This window comes from Gymnoscopelus microlampas, assembly GCF_963454915.1.
Source record: "Gymnoscopelus microlampas genome assembly, chromosome: 10".
NCBI classification, from domain to species: Eukaryota; Metazoa; Chordata; class Actinopteri; order Myctophiformes; family Myctophidae; genus Gymnoscopelus; species Gymnoscopelus microlampas.
Window position 1 is genome coordinate 47411929 of NC_139947.1, and position 26083 is coordinate 47438011.

The following is a 26083-nucleotide window of genomic DNA, read 5'->3' on the forward strand; positions in this document are numbered from 1 at the left end:
GTGTGTGTGTGTGTGTGTGTGTGTGTGTGTGTGTGTGTGTGTGTGTGTGTGTGTGTGCGTGTGCGTGTGGTGGTCCAAAAAACGTACAGAAGATGTACATGTCTAGGTTAACTAGCTTTGCATCCCAGAGGTGGCAACAAGTGTTAGTCCTGAATTATTTTCTTTTTTTGTTGGTATCCTGTTGAATTATGCTGCCATTGCACAGCTGGTGTTATTTGTATTTGGTATCAGAAACACACACATACACACACACACACACACACACACACACACACACACACACACACACACACACACACACACACAGGGACGTGCACAGATAGACTCTAGGTGGTGCTAGAGCACCTGCCCTTTGCCCTCTTGACCAGAATTGCCCTTTTGAAAAAAATAGTTTACAGTCTTCAACAGGGGGTCCGGGACCCCTAGGGGATCCTCAGAGTTACTACAGGGGGTCCGCCAAATCTTTATGTGATATGATTTTTCTTTTTACCATAACCACTCGAAACCTAGCATCCCTTTTCTGAGGAGAACTTTAGCCAAAAATAGCAGATCTACAAGCCCAGAACGCCTCGCGCTGCGAGGCGTTGTGGGCTTGTAGATCGGCTATTTTTGGCAATGAGGTATAGGTGTAGAGGGAAAAAAGAGCAAGTAAAAACAAAAAGTATAATTTACTCGAGCACCTGCCCCTCAAAATGTCTGTGCGCGCCACTGCACGCACACACACACACACACACACACACACACACACACACACACACACACACACACACACACACACACACACACACACACACACACACACACACACACACACACACACACACACAGAGTCTCTGGCAGAAGACTTTGGGGGTGAAGGTTTTATTTTACGCGTTTCCAAACAGCCAGGCTGGAGGAATTGGTTTCCATTACAGATTTAAAGGGGCTCATTTAAATTCACCACATCCACAGTTCTGAGGCAGGAGGGTGTTCATTACATTCACACTTACACTGACTGCTGCTCCCTAGTCATTTACTAAGGTTTCTCCTACCTATACTGTTACTGTACACTTACTGTTTGCTAGACTAAATAAGGGAACATTTCAACTGCATGACAATGACATTTATGGGTTGGAAGTGACCATATTACAGGTGTAGTACGTATTAGTCGTACCCAAGGGAGAGACAGAGGAAGAGCAAGCAAAGAATGCAGCTTTTAGCAATAATAACCACTTTCAACTTGCTTGGTCTCCCTTTTTTTGGTCATAGCTGATCTACAAGCTGAAATAGAATATAGAAGATCTACAAGCCGATCTACGAGCTCACGCTGAGCTTCTAGATTGTCTATTTCTGCTATTTCTAGTACGAAGTATACAGTATATATATGGCCTAAGTTAAGGCCTGCAAAATGTTTTATTGGATCTTGTTTATTTCGATACACTTAATTGTTTTAGCTCTTGCTCATTTGATTTTCCTATTTGTCTCATCTGTTTAAGACAGTAGGTAGCTGATATATTGCACTTTTACTTTAGTGCTAGGTATACTCTTGGTTTCTTGTTTTAGAAGAGAATGCACTTAAGACTTCTGGTGATTAGTAGTTTCCTTGCCTACCTATGTTGAATGCACTTATTGTAAGTCGCTTTGGATAAAAGCGTCTGCTAAATGACTGTAATGTAAGTAAAATCATCAAAAAAATCAGTAATTATCTGTGAGTGGTTGGTTGGATTGACCAAATAGATTTAACGACCGCATCCTTCATTCTAATCGGTTCACCAACATAAGATGTAATCTATGGTGCTTGTTTGTGAGGCCCTCTGACCCAGAGAATGGTCTGTGCAGTGGACACAGCACCGTGGCAGTTAGAGCCAAATGGTTTCCATTTGTTGACGTCAATCCCATCTAACTGAGCTATTTGCTCTGTGTGTGTGTGTGTGTGTGTGTGTGTGTGTGTGTGTGTGTGTGTGTGTGTGTGTGTGTGTGTGTGTGTGTGTGTGTGTGTGTGTGTGTGTGTGTGTGTGTGTGTGTGTGTGTGTGTGTTAGAATGTGTGTGCACCCCCGGTGTATACCCCTGCTGTTTGCGGCTCATGTTTGTTGACCCATTCATTCCGGGAACACATCTGTGTAATTTTTAGATTTCTTTGGCTATTCAAAAATAGCAGATATACAAGCTCATAGCACGGCACCGAGTGCCACGCTAGATGTGGCCGCAGACCCACATCTCAAAATATGTTGTTCCACGGACCCCCAGAAGCACAGATCAGAGTTAAAAATGTTCTCTTCAAAACATATATACTGTATATATTCAAAGATTTGCCAAAAACAAAACACAATAAAACAAAATGCAGATCTACAAGCTCATAGTATACAGTATCTGCTATTTTTTTGATAGCCAAAGAAATCTGAAAATGACACAGATGCGCGTTCCCGGTCTTAATGGATTAATGAGAGGCCACTATCCATGGTTTTCTCCACCCTCCTGTGTGCTCTCAGCGATGTTTCAGCATCAATCCGGGCTCAATCTGACGTGCTGTGGCCGTGCATGAGAGCCCAGATGGGCCTTAAAGACAAACCAGGGTCCCAGAGGCCCCGGGGATCTTATCAGAGAACGGCAAGAATTGCGTTCAAACTATAGTGGGACGTGTGCTCCTCCGTTACGCCTGCACTGCTTGCCTGCGGTGGTGGGAAAAGTACTCCATTTTTTTTACTTCAATACTGCAATGTAGAAATACACCGTTACAAGTAAAAGTTCGGTATTAACAATGTACTTGAGTAAAAGTACAAAAGTATTGGCATCAAAATACACTTACAGTACCAAAAGTAAAAGTTCTCATTATGCAGAATGGAACATTTAGATTCTTCAATTCTAAGGTTTTAATACGTTTTTACAAAATATGTCGAAATCTTTAGAAAATAGCTGATCTACAAGCTCCATATTGGCTATTTTCAAATAGCCGAAAATACAATATAATATTTTACTTTTTACTGCACTATTATTACTATTATATACTATTTGTCTCAGAGTTGTAGTGGAAATTATTACATTGTATTAAAAAAATACAGCATTAAAAGAAAAGAAGAAAATACTCAATTAAAGTAAAAGTACCTAAAAAATACAGTACAGTACTTGAGTAAATGTACTTAGTTACTTTCCACCACTGCGTGCCTGGCAACCCTAACCACTGCGAAGAGGCTCACATTTGCACAGTGACCCAGGAGAGAGACGCTCCCATTGGCCCAGCTCAAAGGCAGCCGTGAATGCTGTGCCAGCACATGAGAGCACATACATGTACGTGTGTGAGAACATACATGAGAGCACATACATGTACGTGTGTGAGAACATACATGAGAGCACAAATGTACGTGTGTGAGAACATACATGAGAGCACACATGTACGTGTGTGAGAACATACATGAGAGCACACATGTAGGCTACGTGTGAGAACAGTTAAGGTTGTTACACACCGGGGCGATTTTTTCGTGCGAATAATGCGTTTTTTTTAAAAAACCTTATAAAGTCAATGGCTCCGTACATGGAGCGAAAAAACGAAAAAGCGAAGCGAAAAAGCGTCTTTTAATTATTCGGAACGAGTCCGAATTTTGCGTATATTCGCTATTTTCGCCGGTGTCGCCCGGTGTGTAAGGACCTTTAGTCTTGGCTTGAGAATTGAACATAGCCTCCGTTCATGTCCATGAAAAACTGTACGCTCTTGTTTTCTGTTGTATGTTTATTTGAGGAATGAGGGCCAAGTGACACATTAGCGTTTATGGGGCTGGACCCACTGTTGCTGTGTGTGTGTGTGTGTGTGTGTGTGTGTGTGTGTGTGTGTGTGTGTGTGTGTGTGTGTGTGTGTGTGTGTGTGTGTGTGTGTGTGTGTGTGTGTGTGTGTGTGTGTGTGTGTGTGTGTGTGTGTGTGTGTGTGTGTGTGTGTGTGTGTCTCAGTGTATTTCTTCTCTCAGAGGCATCATGTGGAGGACGACAGACAACACTAGCTTTACCAAAATGGACATTCAGGATATAAACTCCAGTACTGTGATTGGCTGGTTTCAGGTGTTCAACCAGTTGTGTATTGAGATGGTTGAGGAGGTGTGTTGTGACCTGCTGTGTCTCACTTAGTTCTTCCTTTACAGGTTAGACCGTTAGTGTTCTTTTTCAATGAGAATAAGCTGTGCCTCTTTTGAACAATAATGTAACATTATTAAACGGTAAATACACAAGAAAAGAGTCTAATAACGACGTTGCTTTCATGTTGATCTCTGTCGTCATGGTGATGATGTCATATTGATTATATCAGTTTTGCCCAAATATGGAAAGGTGGCGGCTTGCACACGTGGCTGTTGTTGTTATGGCAACAGTTTGTGTTGTGAGTGAGGTAAGAGCAGAGCTCTACTAGCCTGTATAAAGTGTTAAGCTACTGCAACTACTGTGACTTCCACTTCATCCCACTAAGACCACTATATGTCCTGACGAAGAGTGCTGAGAGAAAGATATAGAGAACATACAAAGATAGAGAGAATATAAAGACACATTTGCAAGTCCCTGCAGAACCTACAACTTCCACGACCTCTACTGAAAAATTATGACGGGACAGATCCCCTCAGCAGCCGATCAGCAAATCACCACCAGCTGTCTAATAACCAGCCATGAACATGGAAACACTGACAAACCAACATCTTACAGTCATCAACAGTTTACCAAGACGTTAACTCAACCAGATGTAAAGATCCCTCAGAGGACTTACACAAGGAAGACATCTTACATCTGTAAACTGTGTGACAAGAGTTTCAGTCTGTTATCTAACCTGAAGATACACCAGCGTGTCCACACCGGAGAAAAACCTTTTCACTGTAAACAGTGCAAAAAGAGTTTCAGTCGGTTAGCTCACCTGAAGACACACCAGCGTATTCACACCGGAGAAAAAACATACCTCTGTAAACAGTGCAACAAGAGTTTCAGTCAGACAGGTGACCTGAAGACACACCTGCGTGTCCACACTGGAGAAAACCCTTACCTCTGTAAACAGTGCAACAAGAGTTTCAGTGTGTTATCTAACCTGAAGATACACCAGCGTGTTCACACTGGTGAAAAACCATACCACTGTAAACAGTGTGACAAGAGTTTCAATGAGTTGGGTAACCTCAAGAAACACCTGCATGTTCACACTGGAGAAAAACCTTATCTCTGTAAACAGTGCAACAAGTGTTTCAGTCAGGTAGCTCACCTGAAGACACACCAGCATGTCCACACCGGAGAAAAACCATACCACTGTAAACAGTGCAACAAGAGTTTCAGTCAGACAGGTGACCTGAAGACACACCTGCGTGTCCACACTGGAGAAAACCCTTACCTCTGTAAACAGTGCAACAAGAGTTTCAGTGTGTTATCTAACCTGAAGATACACCAGCGTGTTCACACTGGTGAAAAACCATACCACTGTAAACAGTGTGACAAGAGTTTCAATGAGTTGGGTAACCTCAAGAAACACCTGCGTGTCCACACTGGAGAAAAACCTTATCTCTGTAAACAGTGCAACAAGAGTTTCAATGAGTTGAGTAACCTGAAGAGACACATGCATGTCCACACTGGAGAAAACCCCTTTCCACGTTAACCCATTAAGACCGGGAACGCATCAGTTTAATTTTAAGATTTATTTGGCTATTGAAAAATAGCAGATATACAAGCTTGTAGATCTGTATTTCTTGAAAAAATGTGATTTTTTGTTTTTGCTTCAGCAGGAATTCTACAAATCTCTTCTAAATCCTAACAGTTTTTTTTTTTAAACTTATGTTGCTATATAGGCTAATCAGTGGTTCTCAAACTTTTTTCATGTCAGGGACCCCCAAAATGTATTTGGCCGCGGACCCCCCATCTCAAAGAAAAACATTTCCGTTGTAAACTGTTTCAATTGGTTAGACCAGGAGACTACAACATTTTTCAGGCCAATGACCCCTTAGCTGAGAGTGAGACGAAGCAGAGACCCCCACTACTTGTATCATTCTTTTTAGAAAGCCTTCCATGCAACTTGATAAGAGCTTTCAAAGCTAGCTCACTATATGCATCTTATTGTCTTATCAATGTCCCTTGACCGATATTTGAGACAAGCTTGGAAGTTTTCCATAAGGTTTAAAAAGATGTTTTGCCTGTTGGTAGGGCATTACACATTTTTTTGGCATACAGTAGCAGTAGAACAAATGTAACTAGACGCGTCGCAATTCCGGGGAAATTGCAGAGTGTGGTTGCGCCGACGCCGGTCGCGGGTCGCGGCCGCCGGGACTCGAGGAATAGGCCGGGAGGAATAACGTCGGAGGCTGCGCCAATTACATTGTGTCGTCACTCCTGAGATCGCTTGCGTTTTATTTTGAGAGGATCGATCCCCCCAAAATAAGGTTTTTGCATCAAACGGTTACATTTTGAGCATTCGTGGCGCCCCCTATGGATCAAAGTAGAAATGCTTTTGGGGATTGGTTTAGTATACCACCCTCGACATGTGATTCAAATTTGGGATTGACCGGACGTTTCGTTCGTGATTTATGGCATTTTTGGTCAAACGGGCCCCTCCCGCTAACTTTGGAAGCCATTTACGGACGAACGGTAAGGACAATCAAAATGCCGTTTGGATATCTTTACCGCATGGGTCCATAGATCACGTGTACCGATTTGTGTGAGATTTGGAAAAACATTGTAGGAAAAGGAGCAAAAAGTGTGTTTTGAAGAAAATTCAAAATGGCGGAAAATCTATCCTGACGCAAATGGGCGTGGCCTATATGGGGAGCTGCGTAATGACCCAAGGAATCTAGGGAAAAAGAAATTTTGATTTTACGACCTACGGTTCAAGAGTTAAAGGCCAAAAGGTAAAGTGGGCTGTTATAGCGCCACCATGTGGCCGATTGGTGTGATTCTTTTCATAATAATTTCGCAAAAAACTATTAACCTCCCCTCCAAATCTTGTAACTGTAGCCCTTACGGTTTCCGAGAAAAAAATACTTGAATGGGAGTTTTTGCAATTCCCATTAAAGTGGATGGGGAAATTTAATGCACAAATAAATCAATATCAAAAAATCTATCCTGACGCAAATGGGCGTGGCCTATATGGGGAGATCCGTAGTGACCCAAGGAATCCAGGTGAAAAGAAATTTTGATTTTCGGACCTACGGTTCAAGAGTTACAGGCCAAAACGTAAAGGGGGCTGTTATAGCGCCACCATGAGGCCGAATGGTGTGATATCTTTTTCAATAATTTCGGACAATATTATGAATTATCCCTCCAAATCTGATAACTCTAGCTCTTACGGTTTCTGAGAAAAAAATACTTGAATTTGAGTTTTTTCACTTTTACATTAAAGTGGAAGGGGGGAATTTAATGCACTAATAAATCAATATCAATTAAACTATTTAACCAATCTCTTAACAAAATACAAGCGCACGATTCCCGATTTAGACGGTCATTTTGATATATGGCACAACATTAGGGGATAAAAACTGTGGGAGGAGATGCGTCTGAAAGTATTGCTTATCTAAGTTTATCAATAACAATAGTCTGGTTGCCCTGTTGGGCAACCACACTAATAAAGTGTATAGAGTACTATAGTCTGGTTGCCCTGTTGGGCAACCACACTAATAACTTGTTTAAGCCAAGTCTGGGTTAAACGTGATTTGTGGCGCTCCCTCTGGTGTCGTGATTGTGGACATAATTGACGTTTTTGAAGTAGTTTGAAAGGTACATGGGTGTCTTTGTGGTGTAGTGTATCTTGTAGACTAGGCCCATTGCAAGTTGCTGTACTCTACCCTGAGCCATCCCATCCTAGCAAAGTGAGCAGGGGTTAAATGAGTTGTAGATATAAGGCTAAGCAGTAGCCTGACCAGTTTGTTTTGGGATGTCTGGAGCCTGTTTTTTAAGGCCTTTGTGGTGCTATGGTACCAAGAGGTGCATGCGTGGTCGAAGTGTCCTTGGAAGAGTGCTGCAGCTAGAGTCCTCAATGTATTCCTACTGACCAGAGAGATCCTGTACATGTGTGGTTCTCTCAGCTTGGAACTGTGGCTGCTCTTGAGAAATTGCCATTTATTAGGATTAATAGCCGGCTGTATATGATTTGATTTTTTCATACTTTGATTGTCTTTGTATTATGTATGTTCACATATTTCTGTTTGGTTTGCAAATGTAATGTTTTCTCTTGTATGTTTATTTCATGAATGAGGGCCAAGTGACACATTTGCGTTTATGGGGCTGGACCCACACTGTTGCAGCCCAGCCAATTACAGAAAAAGCTATGTGTGTGTGTGTTTGTGTGCGTGTGCGTGTGCGTGTGTGTGTGTGTGTGTGTGTGTGTGTGTGTGTGTGTGTGTGTGTGTGTGTGTGTGTGTGTGTGTGTGTGTGTGTGTGTGTGTGTGTGTGTGTGCGCGCGTGTGCGTGCGTGCGTGCGTGCGTAATCATTTTGATGTTTTTTCTTAGTTTATCATTTAAAATAGCAATTTAGGCATTTAGCAGACGCTTTGATCTCACAAACAATAAATATTGGTGTGTGATGAAGTTATTGCTATGGTGATTGTTGATCTTTTAGTTGTCAGTGGATTTCTTCTCTCAGAGGCATCATGTGGAGGATGACAGACAACACTAGTCAGTGGAATTCATTGTCTGCTTAATGGATGTCCAAAGGACTTTACCAAAATGGACATTCAGGATATAAACTCCAGTACTGTGATTGGCTGGTTTCAGGTGTTCAACCAGTTGTGTATTGAGATGGTTGAGGAGGTGTGTTGTGACCTGCTGTGTCTCACTTAGTTCTTCCTTTACAGGTTAGACTGTTAGTGTTCTTTTTCATTGAGAACAAGCTCTGCCTCTTTTGAACAATAATATAATACCATTATTAAACGGTAAATACACAAGAAAAGAGTCTAATAACCACGTTGCTTTCATGTTGATCTCTGTCGTCATGGTGATGATGTCATTGATTATATCAGTTTTGCCCAAATATGGAAAGGTGGTGGCTTGCACACGTGGCTGTTGTTGTTATGGCAACAGTTTGTGTTGTGAGTGAGGTAAGAGCAGAGCTCTGCTTAGCCTGTATAAAGTGTTAAGCTACTGCAACTACTGCGACTTCCACTTCATCCCACTAAGACCACTATATGTCCTGACGAAGAGTGCTGAGAGAAAGAGATAGAGAACATACAAAGATAGAGAGAGTATAAAGACACATTTGCAAGTCCCTGCAGAACCTACAACTTCAGTCTTCATAGAAGTAGCTTTAACGATACACCGCCACTCCTGGAAGGAGCGAGTCCAAATATTTCCTTACTCAGTTCTCTTGTTCTGAGTGTACATCTGCCTAGACAAGTCTCTTTAAACACATGAAGAGGAGCCACGACCTCTACTGCAAGATGATGACTGGACAGATCCCCTCAGCAGCCGATCAGCAAATCACCACCAGCTGTGTAACCAGCCATGAACATGGAAACACTGACAAACCAACATCTTACAGTCATCAACAGTTTACCAAGACGTTAACTCAACCAGATGTAAAGATCCGTCAGAGGACTTACACAAGAAAGACATCTTTCATCTGTAAACTGTGTGACAAGAGTTTCAGTCTGTTATCTAACCTGAAGATACACCAGCGTGTCCACACCGGAGAAAAACCTTTTCAGTGTAAACAGTGCAAAAAGAGTTTCAGTCAGTTAGCTCACCTGAGGGGACACCAGCATGTCCACACCGGAGAAAAAACATACCTCTGTAAACAGTGCAACAAGAGTTTCAGTCAGACAGGTGACCTGAAGAGACACCTGCGTGTCCACACTGGAGAAAAACCATACCTCTGTAAACAGTGCAACAAGAGTTTCAGTATGTTATCTAACCTGAAGATACACCAGCGTGTCCACACCGGAGAAAAACCTTTTCACTGTAAACAGTGCAACAAGAGTTTCAGTCAGTTATCTAAGCTGAGGGGACACCAGCATGTCCACACCGGAGAAAAACCATACCTCTGTAAACAGTGCAACAATAGTTTCAGTCAGACAGGTGACCTGAAGACACACCTGCGTGTCCACACTGGAGAAAAACCATACCTCTGTAAACAGTGCAACAAGAGTTTCAGTATGTTATCTAACCTGAAGATACACCAGCGTGTCCACACCGGAGAAAAACCTTTTCACTGTAAACAGTGCAACAAGAGTTTCAGTCAGTTAGCTCACCTGAGGGGACACCAGCATGTTCACACTGGAGAAAAACCTTACCTCTGTAAACAGTGCAACAAGAGTTTCAGTCAGGTAGCTCACCTGAAGACACACCAGCGTGTTCACACTGGAGAAAAACCATACCACTGTAAACAGTGTGACAAGAGTTTCAATGAGTTGGGTAACCTCAAGAAACACCTGCGTGTCCACACTGGAGAAAAACCTTACCTCTGTAAACAGTGCAACAAGACTTTCATTAAATTAGGTAGCCTGAAGACACACCTGCGTCTCCACACTGGAGAAAACCCCTTTCCACGTTAACCCATTAAGACCGGGAACGCATCAGTTTCATTTTAAGATTTCTTTGGCTATTGAAAAATAGCAGATATACAAGCTTGTAGATCTGCTATTTTTCGAAAAATTGTGATTTTTTTTTGTTTTTGCTTCTGCAGGGATTCTGCAAATCTCTTCTAAATCCTAACAGTTTTTTGTAAAAACGTATGTTGCTATATAGGCTAATCAGTGGTTCCCAAAATGATATGTATTTGGCCGCGGACCCCCCATCTCAAAGAAAAACCTTTCTGTTGTAAACTGTTTCAATTGGTTAGACCAGGAGACTACAACACTTTTCAGGCCAATGACCCCTTAGCTGAGAGTGAGACGAAGCAGGGACCCACACTGCTTGTATCATGTTTTTAGAAAGCCTTCCATGCAACTTGATAAGAGCTTTCAAAGCTAGCTCACTATATGCAGCTTATTGTCTTATCAATGTCCCTTGACCGAGATTTGAGACTAGCTTGGAAGTATTCCATAAGGATTTAAAAATATGTTTTGCCTGTTGGTAGGGCATTACACATTTTTTTTGTGGCATAGCAGTAGAACAAATGTAATCCCTTGTTTGAGCCAAATCTGGGTTAAACGTGATTTGTGGCGCTCCCTCTGGTGTTGTGATTGTGGACGTCATTGACGTTTTTGAAGTAGTTTGAAAGGTACATGGGTGTCTTTGTGGTGTAGTGTATCTTGTAGACCAGGCCCATTACAAGTTGCTGTACTCTACCCTGAGCCATCCCATCCTAGCAAAGTGAGCAGGGGTTAAATGAGTTGTAGATGTAAGGCCAAGCAGTAGCCTGACCAGTTTGTTTTGGGATGTCTGGAGCCTGGTTTTTAAGGCCTTTGTGGTGCTATGGTATCAAGAGGTGCATGCATGGTCGAAGTGACCTTGGATGAGTGCTCCAGCTAGAGTCCTCAATGTATTCCTACTGACCAGAGAGGAGATCCTGTACATGTGTGGTTCTCTCAGCTTGGAACTGAGGCTGCTCTTGAGAAATTGTCATTTAGGATTAATAACCAGCTGTATATGATATGATTAGATTTCTTTTTCATACATTGCTTTTCTTTGTATTATGTATGTTCAAATCTTTCTGTTTGGTTTGAAAATGTAATGTTTTCTGTTATATGTTTATTTCATGAATGAGGGCCAAGTGACACATTTGCGTTTATGGGACTAGACCCACACTGTTGCAGCACAGCCAATTACAGAAAAGCTATGTGTGTGTGTGTGTGTGTGTGTGTGTGTGTGTGTGTGTGTGTGTGTGTGTGTGTGTGTGTGTGTGTGTGTGTGTGTGTGTGTGTGTGTGTGTGTGTGTGTGTGTGTGTGTGTGTGTGTGTGCGTGCGTGCGTGCGTGCGTGCGTGCGTGCGTGCGTGCGTGTGCAATCATTTTGATGTTTTTTCTTAGTTTATCATTTCAAATAGCAATTTAGGCATTTAGCAGATGCTTTGATCTCACAAACAATAAATATTAGTGTGTGATAAAGTTATTGCTATGGTGATTGTTGATCTTTTAGTTGTCAGTGGATTTCTTCTCTCAGAGGCATCATGTGGAGGATGACAGACAACACTAGTCAGTGGAATTCATTGTCTGCTTAATGGATGTCCAAAGGACTTTACCAAAATGGACATTCAGGATATAAACTCCAGTACTGTGATTGGCTGGTTTCAGGTGTTCAACCAGTTGTGTATTGAGATGGTTGAGGAGGTGTGTTGTGACCTGCTGTGTCTCACTTAGTTCTTCCTTTACAGGTTAGACCGTTAGTGTTCTTTTTCAATGAGAACAAGCTGTGCCTCTTTTGAACAATAATATAATACCATTATTAAAGGGTAAATACACAAGAAAAGAGTCTAATAACGACGTTGCTTTCATGTTGATCTCTGTCGTCATGGTGATGATGTCATTGATTATATCAGTTTTGCCCAAATATGGAAAGGTGGCGGCTTGCACACGTGGCTGTTGTTGTTATGGCAACAGTTTGTGTTGTGAGTGAGGTAAGAGCAGAGCTCTACTTAGCCTGTATAAAGTGTTAAGCTACTGCAACTACTGCGACTTCCACTTCATCCTACTAAGACCAATATGTCCTGACGAAGAGTGCTGAGAGAAAGATATAGAGAACATACAAAGATAGAGAGAGTATAAAGACACATTTGCAAGCCCCTGCAGAACCTACAACTTCAGTCTTCATAGAAGCAGCTTTGACGATACTCCACCACTCCTGGAAGGAGCGAGTCCAAATATTTCCTTACTCAGTTCTCTTGTTCTGAGTGTACATCTGCCTAGACAACTCTCTTTAAACACATGAAGAGGAGCCACGACCTCTACTGCAAGATGATGACTGGACAGATCCCCTCAGCAGCCGATCAGCAAATCACCACCAGCTGTGTAACCAGCCATGAACATGGAAACACTGACAAACCAACATCTTACAGTCATCAACAGTTTACCAAGACGTTAACTCAACCAGATGTAAAGAGCCATCAGAGGACTTACACAAGAAAGACATCTTACATCTGTAAACTGTGTGACAAGAGTTTCAGTCTGTTAGCTAACCTGAAGATACACCAGCGTGTCCACACCGGAGAAAAACCTTTTCACTGTAAACAGTGCAACAAGAGTTTCAGTCAGTTATCTAAGCTGAGGGGACACCAGCTTGTCCACACCGGAGAAAAACCATACCTCTGTAAACAGTGCAACAAGAGTTTCAGTCAGACAGGTGACCTGAAGACACACCTGCGTGTCCACACTGGAGAAATACCATACCTCTGTGAACAGTGCAACAAGAGTTTCAGTGTGTTATCTAACCTGAAGATACACCAGCGTGTCCACACAGGAGAAAAACCATACCTCTGTAAACAGTGCAACAAGAGTTTCAGTCAGACAGGTGACCTGAAGACACACTTGCGTGTCCACACTGGAGAGAAACCTTACCTCTGTAAACAGTGCAACAAGAGTTTCAGTCAGTTAGTTCACCTGAGGGGACACCAGACTGTTCACACCGGAGAAAAACCTTTTCACTGTAAACAGTGCAACAAGAGTTTCAGTCAGTTATCTAACCTCAAGAAACACCTGCGTGTCCACACTGGAGAAAAACCTTACCTCTGTAAACAGTGCAACAAGAGTTTCAGTCATTTAGCTCACCTGAAGACACACCAGCGTGTCCACACTGGAGAAAAACCATACCACTGTAAACAGTGTGACAAGAGTTTCAATGAGTTGGGTAACCTCAAGAAACACCTGCGTGTCCACACTGGAGAAAAACCGTACCTCTGTAAACAGTGCAACAAGACTTTCAATAGATTAGATACCCTGAAGACACACCTGCGTCTCCACACTGGAGGATACCCCTTTCCTCGTTAACCCATCAAGACCGGGAACGCATCATTTTCCTTTTAAGATTTCTTTGGCTATTGAAAAATAGCAGATATACAAGCTTGTAGATCTGCTATTTTTTTTTTTTATTGTGATTTTTTTATTTTAGCTTCTGCAGGGATTCTACAAATCTCTTCTAAATCCTAACAGTTTTTTGAAAAAACTTATGTTGCTATATAGGCTAATCAGTGGTTCCCAAAATGATATGTATTTGGCCGCGGACCCCCCATCTCAAAGAAAAACCTTTCCGTTGTAAACTGTTTCAATTGGTTAGACCAGGAGACTACAACACTTTTCAGGCCAATGACCACTTAGCTGAGAGTGAGACGAAGCAGGGACCCCCACTACTTGTATCATGTTTTTAGAAAGCCTTCCATGCAACTTGATAAGAGCTTTAAAAGCTAGCTCACTATATGCAGCTTATTGTCTTATCAATGTCCCTTGACCGAGATTTGAGACTAGCTTGGAAGTATTCCATAAGGATTAAAAATATGTTTTGCCTGTTGGTAGGGCATTACACATTTTTTTGTGGCATAGCAGTAGAACTATGTAATGTAATCCCTTGTTTGAGCCAAATCTGGGGTAAACGTGATTTGTGGCGCTCCCTCTGGTGTTGTGATTGTGGACGTCATTGACGTTTTTGAAGTAGTTTGAAAGGTACATGGGTGTCTTTGTGGTGTAGTGTATCTTGTAGACCAGACCCATTGCAAGTTGCTGTACTCTACCCTGAGCCATCCCATCCTAGCAAAGTGAGCAGGGGTTAAATGAGTTGTAGATGTAAGGCCAAGCAGTAGCCTGACCAGTTTGTTTTGGGATGTCTGGAGCCTTGTTTTTAAGGCCTTTGTGGTGCTATGGTACCAAGAGGTGCATGCGTTGTCGAAGTTACCTTGGATGAGTGCTCCAGCTAGAGTCCTCAATGTATTCCTACTGACCAGAGAGGAGATCCTGTACATGTATGGTTCTCTCAGCTTGGAACTGAGGCTGCTCTTGAGAAATTGCCATTTACGATACGATACGATAATACTTTATTGTCAGTTCACACTGAAATTTGTCTTGCGACCCAGCAGCCATGTATGCAACAATAAACAGTTCACACATTTGACATGACACAAGAAAAACAAAACACAATACAAAATACATACATAAAGACATACAAAGACAAGAGCAATGTCCACCTCTCAGCCTACCCTTGGCCTATAAATCCTGATTGAGCCTCAGCGTCGTCTGATGGACAAAGGACCTCTTCAGTTTGACCTTATTGTATGTAGGAACACCGTATCTCCTTCCTGAAGGCAGCAACCTATATTCTCCATACAAAGCATGGCTAGTGTTTGAAGTGATATTCCTTGCCAACCTTATCATACTATCATTATACGTAGTTATATAGAGCCTCTGAAGTGGCTGTCCAACAATCTTTGAACAAATGTTCAGTTGCTGCAGCAGTTGTGACTTTAAGGCTACAGACAGACATCCATACCAGGTGGTACTACAGTACTGAAGAACACTCATTATAACAGAAGTGAAAAACAAAAGAAGAATCTGTCTACTAGCACCAAAAGATCTCAAACGGCGAAGGAAATAGACTCTTTGCTTTGTCTTCTTACCCACTGATTCAATCTGTTCTTTCCATGACAGAAGGTGGTCAATTACTACTCCTAGGTATATATACGAACATACCTGGTTGATCTGTTCACTATGAATAGTTATGGGGGATCTGTGTATCTCTAGTGGGGCACCAAAAACAATCTCCTCTGTCTTTTTTGTGTTAATGATAAGAGCGTTGTTATCGCTCCACTCCACCACCTTATTTACTCTGTGTTGGTGCAGTCCAGGATCACTGGAACTATCCAAAAGGGAAATAAAAACTGTATCGTCAGAGTACTTTAGAATGTATTGGTCTGTTTTGTCAGTGCGACATTCAGACAGACATTCCTCAGTACGACAGCTGTCAGTATAAAGGGTGAAAAGTACAGCTGAGCTTACGCAACCCTGGGGAGCACCAACATTAGTAGTTAATGCTGCGGAGAGGGTTTTGTTCACTTTCACCCTCTGTACTCTGTTAGTAAGGAAGGAAGCATACCAGTGAATTAAGTATGGATTCAGTTGCAACTGCACCATCTTTGACACCAGAATATCAGACTGTATTGTATTGAAAGCTGAAGAGAAGTCTAAGAACAGCACCCTTGCATAATTCTTATTAGACTTATCTAGGTGTTTTGTAATGAAGTGGACCAGTGTGACAGCCGCATCCTCTGTACCGCAACCTTTCTTATAAGCAAACTGACAGGGGTCAAATTTGTCTTTAGTTATACTTACAAGATGTTGCAACAGTATTCTTTCCAGTGATTTCATGATCACTGAAGTGAGAGCTATGGGTCTATAATCCTTATGTTCTTTTGGACATTGGATTTTGGGTAGTGGTTTTATGTGTGAGGTTTTCCAACACAGAGGAATTGTGTGTGTGTCTACAGAGGTTTGAAAAATTGGTTGCCACACAGGAGCCAACTCAGATGCAAAGTTTTTGAGGAGAAAAGCACTGCACTCGTCCGGCCCATTAGCTTTCCTTGTGTTAGTACACCGAAACACTTTTCTGACATCCTCTTCAGTGATGACAATTCTGTCTGAGGGGGCAGGTGTTACAGCCTTGAGTATTTCAGTGCACTTAGAGGAATCGCCTAATGATTTGAATCTGGCAAAGAAAGTATTTAGGTCATTAGAAAAGCCAAGTTCATTATCTGTCACAATAGGTTTGGTTGGGGATGACATTCCTGTCATGGATTTCATAGTATCCCACGCCTTTTTGTGATTTTTGGCTTTAAACGCATCAGGATTAGGATTAATAACCAGCTCTATATGGTAACCGGTCAGGTGGGCACAAAAACCAACTGGGCACACCGGACAACTGGGCACACAGCCGTCTGGGCACACAGGTCAACTGGGCACACAGTCAACTGGGCACACAAGACAGCTAGGCACACAGTCAACTGGGCACACTGTCAACTGGGCACACAAGACAACTGGGCACACAGTCAAGTGGGCACACAAGACAGCTGGGCACTCTGCTTTGATGTGCCCCCCCTTTCTATGAAATCCAGAGATTAGTGAACCCCTGCTGTGAATTGTCTGCTCCTGAGTTCCCCCCCTCAGACAGCCGCATAATCACCCCCCTAGGGTTAGGATGAGAGTTAGGTATAGGCCTAGGATGTGACAGTTTCCACTGATTCAACCTAGTGGTCCCTCCCCACTGCTTACACCTAATGGCCCTCCTCCACTGAGTTCACCCGCATAATCACCCTCCACCCAGGTTAGGGTTAGGGTTAGGGTTTAGGGTTAGAATGTAAGAGTCTCACACACACACACACACACACACACACACACACACACACACACACACACACACACACACACACACACACACACACACACACACACACATGGGAGAGGCAATACACAGCTCACAACAAATGGATGAGGATGCTGTCAGAACTGCAAGGACACACTGCAATACACTATCTCAGTAACAGACATTACACAATGTCTCCCACCGTCTCTCTCTCACAGTGGGGGGGGCGGGGGGTACTTAAATATCAAAGGAACACAAAAATCCTTGGTAGTCATACGGTGTGCCCAGATGTCCATGTGCCCAGTCATCTCATGTGCCCAGATGTCCGTGTGCCCAGTCATCTCGTGTGCCCATATGTCCATGTGCCCATTCATCTCGTGTGCCCAGATGTCCGTATGCCCACTTATCCGGTGTGCCCAGTTGTCTAGAAACTCGTGTGCCCAGATGGCCAGTGTGCCCACCTGACCGGTATTCGGTTTGAAAATGTAATGTTTTCTGTTATATGTTTATTTCATGAATGAGGGCCAAGTGACACATTTGCGTTTATGGGACTGGACCCACACTGTTGCAAACCAGCCAATTACAGAAAAGCTGTGTGTGTGTGTGTGTGTGTGTGTGTGGGTGTGGGTGTGGGTGTGCAATCATTTTGATGTTTTTTCTTAGTTTATCATTTAAAATAGCAATTTAGGCATTTAGCAGACGCTTTGATCTTACAAACAATAAATATTAGTGTGTGATAAAGTTATTGCTATGGTGATTGTTCATCCTGTAGTTGTCAGTGGATTTCTTATAATAATACATACAATTTTATATAGCGCTTTTCTAAATACTCAAAGTCGCTTTACAGGACAGAATAAAAACAACTTTATTTGAATTGACTAGTGAAAAAGGATTAAAACTCTAAAAGAAAGAACAAAAGAAAAAGGAGGCATCATGTGGAGGATGACAGACAACACTAGCCAGTGGAATTCATTGTCTGCTTAATGGATGTCCAAAGGACTTTACCAAAATGGACATTCAGGATATAAACTCCAGTACTGTGATTGGCTGGTTTCAGGTGTTCAACCAGTTGTGTATGGAGATGGTTGAGGAGGTGTGTTGTGACCTGCTTTGTCTCACTTAGTTCTTCCTTTACAGGTTAGACCGTTAGTGTTCTTTTTCAATGAGAACAAGCTCTGCCTCTTTTGAACAATAATATAATACCACTAGAAAATATTGTTCCTTGAAGAAACAATGTGGGCTCGCTTTAAAGACAAAAAAAATAGTATTTATAAAAAAGTACAAATTCAGTTGGACTTGGTATATCTGTCTTTGCGTTGTGTGTGGGCGTAGACTTTCCTCCGGTTGATCAGATCGGGAGCATCAGTTACACACCTGCTTGCATAGCTGATGGTAGCAAGGGGTTGGAGGGGTATAGGGGGCGCGAGTGATGGGTGTGGGGTGCTCTGCGATTTCAGATGGTTTACAGTGTGTGTGTGTGTGTGTGTGTGTGTGTGGGGGGGGTGGGGGGGGAGTTGTGTGAGGTTATGTTGACCGATACACAGTGGTGTAAAGTAACTAAGTACATTTACTCAAGTACTGTACTTAAGTACACTTTTGAGTAATGTTTTACTTTACTTGAGTATTTCCCATTTTCAATCCTTTTACTTCTACTCCACTACATCTCAGAGGCAAATATTGTACTTTTTACTCGACTACAATTATTTGAAAACTTTAGTTACTATAGTTACTTTGTAGATATACATCATTATATTATAAAACATACATGAACCACTTTAGCCCTATATTATACCTAGGCTATTTGAAAATAGCAGATCTACAAGCTCACAACGCGTCGCGATGCGACGCGTTGTGAGCTTGTAGATCTGCTATTTTCAAACATTTTTGTACTTTTACTTTTGGTGCTTTAAGTATATTTTGATGGCAATACTTTTGTACTTTTACTCAAGTAACATTTTGAACACAGGCCTTTTACTTGTAACAGAGTACTTCTACATTGTGGTATTGATACTTTTACTTAAGTAAAAAAAAAACAGTACTTTATCCACCACTGCCGATACACACCATTAGTGTTAAATTGGAGCTTTACAAAATTATTGCCATTAAAATGTCACCCATTTACACACCGATGCCGGAATAAAAACATCTAAGGCACCTGCCCCCATCGGAAGCAATTAACTCCGGGGGAGCCCGGGATCGAACTGGGAACCTCAAGGTTGCCATCCAGCCGCTCTACCGGCCACTCTACCCCTGATCCACTGCCAACCCTGTACTCACATCTTCCAAAGACTGTCAAGATATTTCCAAAATAGCAGATCTACAAGCTCATCACGCATCACACTGTAGATCTGCGTTTCTTTTGTGTAGTTTGTATGACAGAGGGGGGTATGTCATGTGGTGTGGGAGGTGGTGTGGGAGGTGGAGTGTGGGGTGTTTGTGTGTCTCTGTGTGTGTGTGTGTGTGGGGGGGGGGGGGGGGGGTTTGGAGCTTACAGTGTACAAACGTTTTAGCATCAACATATACTTTGAGTACCAAAGTAAAAGTACTCAAATTTTCAGAAAATAGCCGATTTACAAGCTCATAACGCGTCACATTGTAGATCAGTTGTATGTGGTTACTGTATGTTTTGTATTAATAATAAAATCTGCAAAGTAACAAGTAACTAAAGCTGTCAAATGCTGTCATTGTAGTGGAGTAGCAGTAACAAAAATGGAAAGGAACGTAAAAGGACTTCAAAATTAAACTGTGCATGGTAAGCACTTGCATAGTACTTGAGTAAATATACTTAGTTACTTTGCAGCACCGCTGCCTGACAGCCAATGACTGAGAGATTAGCTAGCACCAGCTGCACTGATTGCTAGAGTGCTAGAGTGAAGAGAGACATGGGTTTATATTAATGGTCTTAACTAAAAATGTATACATCACACAGCTTAGATCTTTGGATTAAATTGGAGAGCAGACCCGTGCGAACTCGGTGATGTAAAAAACATATCTTTAGTGTAAAAAATGCGGCGGCAGTGACTTTACGAAAACATGTTTGCATTTCTCATCACAAGTGAAAGAAAATGGGGTTTTCAGTTGAAATAACATTAACTTTCCCATAGACTTTTTAGGATGTTTACAGTTAAATGTTTCAAAAACTACAAATGATTTCAAAAAGAAAAGTACAAGCTTAGATGTCCACAGTAAGCTGGATTTTTTTACAGTTTGAATGGAGTTTCTAAGTGAAAGTATGTAGGAGTAGTTAGGTGCCAAACATTTGAGGAGAATAAAGAAATAATGTAATGCTGCTGCAGCGAGCCTAGCGGCTTGGCACACATGGCTGTTGTTATGGCAACAGTTTGTGGTGTGAGTGAGGTAAGGGCAGAGCTCTGCTTAGCCTGTATAAAGTGTTAAGCTACTGCAACTACTGCGACTTCCTGAGAGAAAGAGATAGAGAACATAGAAAGATAGAGAGAATATAAAGACATATTTGCAAGCCCCTGCAGAACCTACAACTTCAGTCTTCATAGAAGAAGCTTTGACGATACACCACCACTCCTGGAAGGAGTGAGTCCAAATATTTCCTTACTCAGTTCTCTTGTTCTAAGTGTACATCTGCTTTGACAACTCTCTTTAAACACATGAAGAGGAGCCACGACCTCTACTGAAAAATTATGACGGGACAGATCCCCTCAGCATCCGATCAGCAAATCACCACCAGCTGTGTAATAACCAGCCATGAACATGGACACACTGACAAACCAACATCTTACAGTCATCAACAGTTTACCAAGACGTTAACTCAACCAGAAGTAAAGACCCGTCAGAGGACTTACACAAGAAAGACATCTTACATCTGTAAACTGTGTGACAAGAGTTTCAGTCAGACAAGTGGCCTGAAGACACACCTGCGTGTCCACAATGGAGAAAAACCATACCTCTGTAAACAGTGCAACAAGAGTTTCAGTGTGTTATCTAACCTGAAGATACACCTGCGTGTCCACGCTGGAGAAAAACCTTACCTCTGTAAACAGTGCAACAAGAGTTTCAGTCAGGTAGCTCACCTTAAGACACACCAGCGTGTTCACACTGGTGAAAAACCATACCACTGTAAACAGTGCAACAAGAGTTTCAGTCAGACAGGTAACCTCAAGAAACACCTGCGTGTCCACACTGGAGAAAAACCTTACCTCTGTAAACAGTGCAACAAGAGTTTCTGTCAGACAGGTGACCTGAAGACACACCTGCGTGTCCACGCTGGAGAAAAACCTTACCTCTGTAAACAGTGCAACAAGAGTTTCAGTCAGGTAGCTCACCTGAAGACACACCAGCGTGTTCACACTGGTGAAAAACCATACCACTGTAAACAGTGTGACAAGAGTTTCAATGAGTTGGGTAGCCTCAAGAAACACCTGCGTGTCCACACTGGAGAAAAACCTTATCTCTGTAAACAGTGCAACAAGAGTTTCAATGAGTTGAGTAACCTGAAGAGACACATGCATGTCCACACTGGAGAAAACCCCTTTCCACGTTAACCCATTAAGACCGGGAACGCATCAGTTTCATCTTAAGATTTATTTGGCTATTGAAAAATAGCAGATATACAAGCTTGTTGATATGCTATTTTTTGAAAAAATGTGATCTTTTTGTTTTTGCTTCAGCAGGAATTCTACAAATGTCTTCTAAATCCTAACAGTTTTTTGAAAAAACTTATGTTGCTATATAGGCTAATCAGTGGTTCTCAAACTTTTTTCATGTCAGGGACCCCCAAAATGATATGTATTTGGCCGCGGACCCCCCATCTCAAAGAAAAACCTTTCCGTTGTAAACTGTTTCAATCGGTTAGACCAGGAGACTACAACACTTTTCAGGCCAATGACCCCTTAGCTGAGAGTGAGACGAAGCAGGGACTCCCACTACTTGTGTCATGTTTTTAGAAAGCCTTCCATGCAACTTGATAAGAGCTTTCAAAGCTAGCTCACTATATGCAGCTTATTGTCTTATCAATGTCCCTTGACCGAGATTTGAGACTAGCTTGGAAGTATTCCAGCCATGTTTTGCCTGTTGGTAGGGCATTACACAGTTTTTGTGGCATAGCAGTAGAACAAATGTAATCCCTTGTTTGAGCAGAATCTGGGTTAAACGTGATTTGTGGCGCTTCCTCTGGTGTTGTGATTGTGGACGTCATTGACATTTTTAGTGGCGCGCGGATCCTGCTCTATACCTGACTTTGTCCGTGTTCACCGTCAACGCTCTGATTGGTCAGACCCGTCAACGCTCTGATTGGTCAGACCCGTCAACGCTCTGATTGGTCAGACCCGTCAACGCTCTGATTGGTCAGACCCGTCAACAAAGTGATTGGTCAAGCTTCATGTGACACATGGCTATAAACACATTCTAAACACATATCGATGACAAAATGTATCAAAGGCGCCGCTACCTTCACACAGGGTGTAATTTTTGAAGTAGTTTGAAAGGTACAGTACATGGGTGTCTTTGTGGTGTAGTGTATCTTGTAGACCAGACCCATTGCAAGTTGCTGTACTCTACCCTGAGCCATCCCATCCTAGCGAAGTGAGCAGGGGTTAAATGAGTTGTAGATGTAAGGCCAAGCAGTAGCCTGACCAGTTTGTTTTGGGATGTCTGGAGCCTTGTTTTTAAGGCCTTTGTGGTGCTATGGTACCAAGAGGTGCGTGCATGGTCGAAGTGACCTTGGATGAGTGCTCCAGCTAGAGTCCTCAATGTATTCCTACTGACCAGAGAGATCCTGTACATGTGTGGTTCTCTCAGCTTGGAACTCTGGCTGCTATAGAGAAATTTCCAACAAGTGTTAGTCGCTGGCTTGGATCATTGGCCAATCTTTTTTTTTTGGTGCCCTGTTGAATCCTGTGTGCATGCTTGTGTTTACGTGTGTGTGTGTGTGTGTGAGTGTGTGTGTATGTGTGTGTGCGTGCGTGCGTGCGTGCGTGCGTGCGTGCGTGCGTGCGTGCGTGCGTGCGTGCGTGCGTGCGTGCGTGTGTGTGTGTGTGTGTGTAAGAGTGTTAGTAATCCAGTTTATCCTTCTTAAGGCCTGTTCCCTGCAGACTAAACCGTCTGTAATCCCACTGCATTAGTAAGTTAGCTAACTGCTGGCCAGTCCACAGCAGCAGCTGGCTTTAAATGGAAGCCAAGAGAGCAGAGCAGCCAGTATTACCATATATTACCTCCAGTACGAGTCAACAGGTACGCCTGCTGATGTATTAGGTTGTGTAGAGAAGGCCTGCACGCAAAGACACACCCCCCTCACACACTCACGCTCTCTCTCTCTCTCTCTCTCTCGCACACACACACACACACACACACACGCACGCACGCACGCACGCACGCACGCGCACACACACACTTTCATTAACATCTCAGCGGGGTCTGTGGACCCCATTAGGCAAACAGTTTGGTTACAGTTTACACAGCTCATGTATCAGTTATAGATAATTCTCCTCAGCTCAATTCTAAACCCAGGAGGCACACACACACACACACACGTGGAGTCCCTTTCAGCGTTGCCAGATTTTGCGAGAGAAGCAAGCAACCAGGTCTATGAATACGAGCCTGTGTGTGTGTGTGTGTGTGTGTGTGTGTGTGTGTGTGTGTGTGTGTGTGTGTGTGTGTGTGTGTGTGTGTGTGTGTGTGTGTGACCACACACACACACACAAGACACTGTGTGAGTCACGCACACACAGACATAAGTGCAGTGAGTCCACCATACATACAGTACAGTACACACACACCCACTGGTCTAGAAGAGAGTGTGCAGTTGAAGTTGTTACTGTTAGAGCAGAATTCATTCTCCACGCTGCAGACAGCGTGCATTAATGTCCTGTGGCTGTGGATGTATGTATGGAGAGTTCAATCAACGGCCCGCGGCGCTACGCTCTCCTTTTGTTCCTGTCGTACTTCCCCTCATCACTGTTTCTGTCTTCCCTTCCTCAGCCGAGCCATTTGACAGCGTGGGCGCTCGTGTATGCGCGAGCGTGCGTGTGCGTGTGTGTCTGTGCGCTTGCGTGCACGTGTTTGCGTGCGTGTCAGTAGTGTAAATTAAGTACATTTACTGATTGATTGATTGAGATTTTTATTAGGCAAAAGAATGTAAAACAATACATTTACGTTTATAATACTTTTGTCTAAAAGGACCGACCAAAAAAGTTGTTTCCGTTGGGGTCCTTGAGTTAATTTCATAGACATACTGTATATAGTAGCAACCAAACAGTTCAAAAATCAACATAAAAATACAGAGAAAAATACCACTATGTACAAAAAAAACACATGAAAAATGAAAAATATATACAAAAAAGAGGGGGGGTCGTCTGTCTACCGGTAAACTGGTACTACCTCCTCTTATAGCCTCCAGAAAGATGAGTTTTTAGGGCTGTTTTAAATGAGCCCAGCGAACTGCATTTTTTGAGGGATGGGGTTAGACTATTCCATACCTTGGTGGCCGTGCTGTAGAAAGAGAATTTGCCCATGTTTGTTTTATGGGTGGGTGATTGTTGTTTACGCTCCCTCTAATTTTGTGACTGTGGGTGTCACTAACCTTTCGGAGGTATTTAGACAGATATGCGGTATAGGGGGCATTTCGGGCAAATCTGCATTCACGCAAGTACTGTACTAATTTTGAGGTACTTTAACTTTACTGAAGTAAAGTCCAATTATCTATACTATATTTTACTTCTACTCCACTACATCTCAGAGGCAAATATTGTACTTTTGCTCCACTACAATTATTTAAAACTTTAGTTAATAGTTACTTTGCAGATATAAATCATCATATTATAAAACATACATTAACCACTTTAGCCTTTTTTTATACCTAGGCTATTTTCAAACATTTTAGTACTTTTACTTTTGGTACTTTAAGTACATTTTCATACCAATACTTTTGTACCAAGTAAATTTTGAATTCCGGACTTTTACTTGTAACAAGAGTATTTCAACATTGCAGTATTGATACTTTTACTTAAGTAAAACATTTGAGTATTTTTTTCCCACCACTGGTGTGTGTGTGTGTGTGTGTGTGTGTGTGTATGTGTGTGTGAGAGGGGGCAAAGATTGAGTGTTGCCATCAAACCCTCCGTACGTGTTGGTTTAAAGCAGACAAATTCAGGCTGACACCGACATAGTGAGTTAGAACTGGAGGTGTAGCACATTATGCGCCTGGACATGTCCTTGATTTATTCAGCATAAACAAAAAAAGCTAAGGCATCTCAACCAGGCGACAGAGCAAGTCCAATTCTATACACAACCCATGAGATTGAATGCCGTATTTTCGGGGGCCGGGCGGCTGACACTTTGATACCCCCAGCAATTCACATTACATTTGCACTTGCACTACTCATATCTGTCTGGCTGACTGAGTACTAACTAAAGGAAATAAATAAATCTAGTCGCCATTAAACATTTCTCGGTGTCACAGGAGATCAGAGGGACTCCGTGTGAAATCGTAACTATGGTGCTATACGCCTATATGGAACGTTTGAGAAGTTCTGTTGCTTGCAGTCGTTCGAAAGCCTTAGTGACAACCTGTCCTGAGATGGTAATAATGGATATAAAGATCGTATGGGTATTTCTTTGTAGGCTAACAGTAGCTAAACCCATTAAGACCGGGAACGCATCTGTGTCATTTTTAGATTTATTTGGCTATTCAAAAATATCAGATCTACCTAAGCTCATAGGGCGGCACCGAGTGGCGCACTATAAGCTTGTAGATCTGCTATTTTTGAAAAATCCTGAAAATGTGTGCAAATCTTTGAATATATATATTTTGAAAGCGAATATTTGTATGTAAAATCTTTGCTTCTGGGGGATTCTACAAATGTCTTCTAAATCCAGCCCATCTAAAAACAGTTTTTTGAAAAAACTTGTTGCTACAGTCAGTGGT

General features: G+C 42.4%; 1 protein-coding gene across 1 annotated transcript in view; it reads left to right on the forward strand.

Annotated features, from left to right (window-relative positions):
- Positions 1 to 26083, forward strand: part of kcnd3 (potassium voltage-gated channel, Shal-related subfamily, member 3) — a gene marked incomplete at both ends in the record, with an annotated part of 255647 nt that overhangs the window by 214320 nt on the left and 15244 nt on the right. The gene's annotated exons all lie outside the window — the stretch shown is intronic.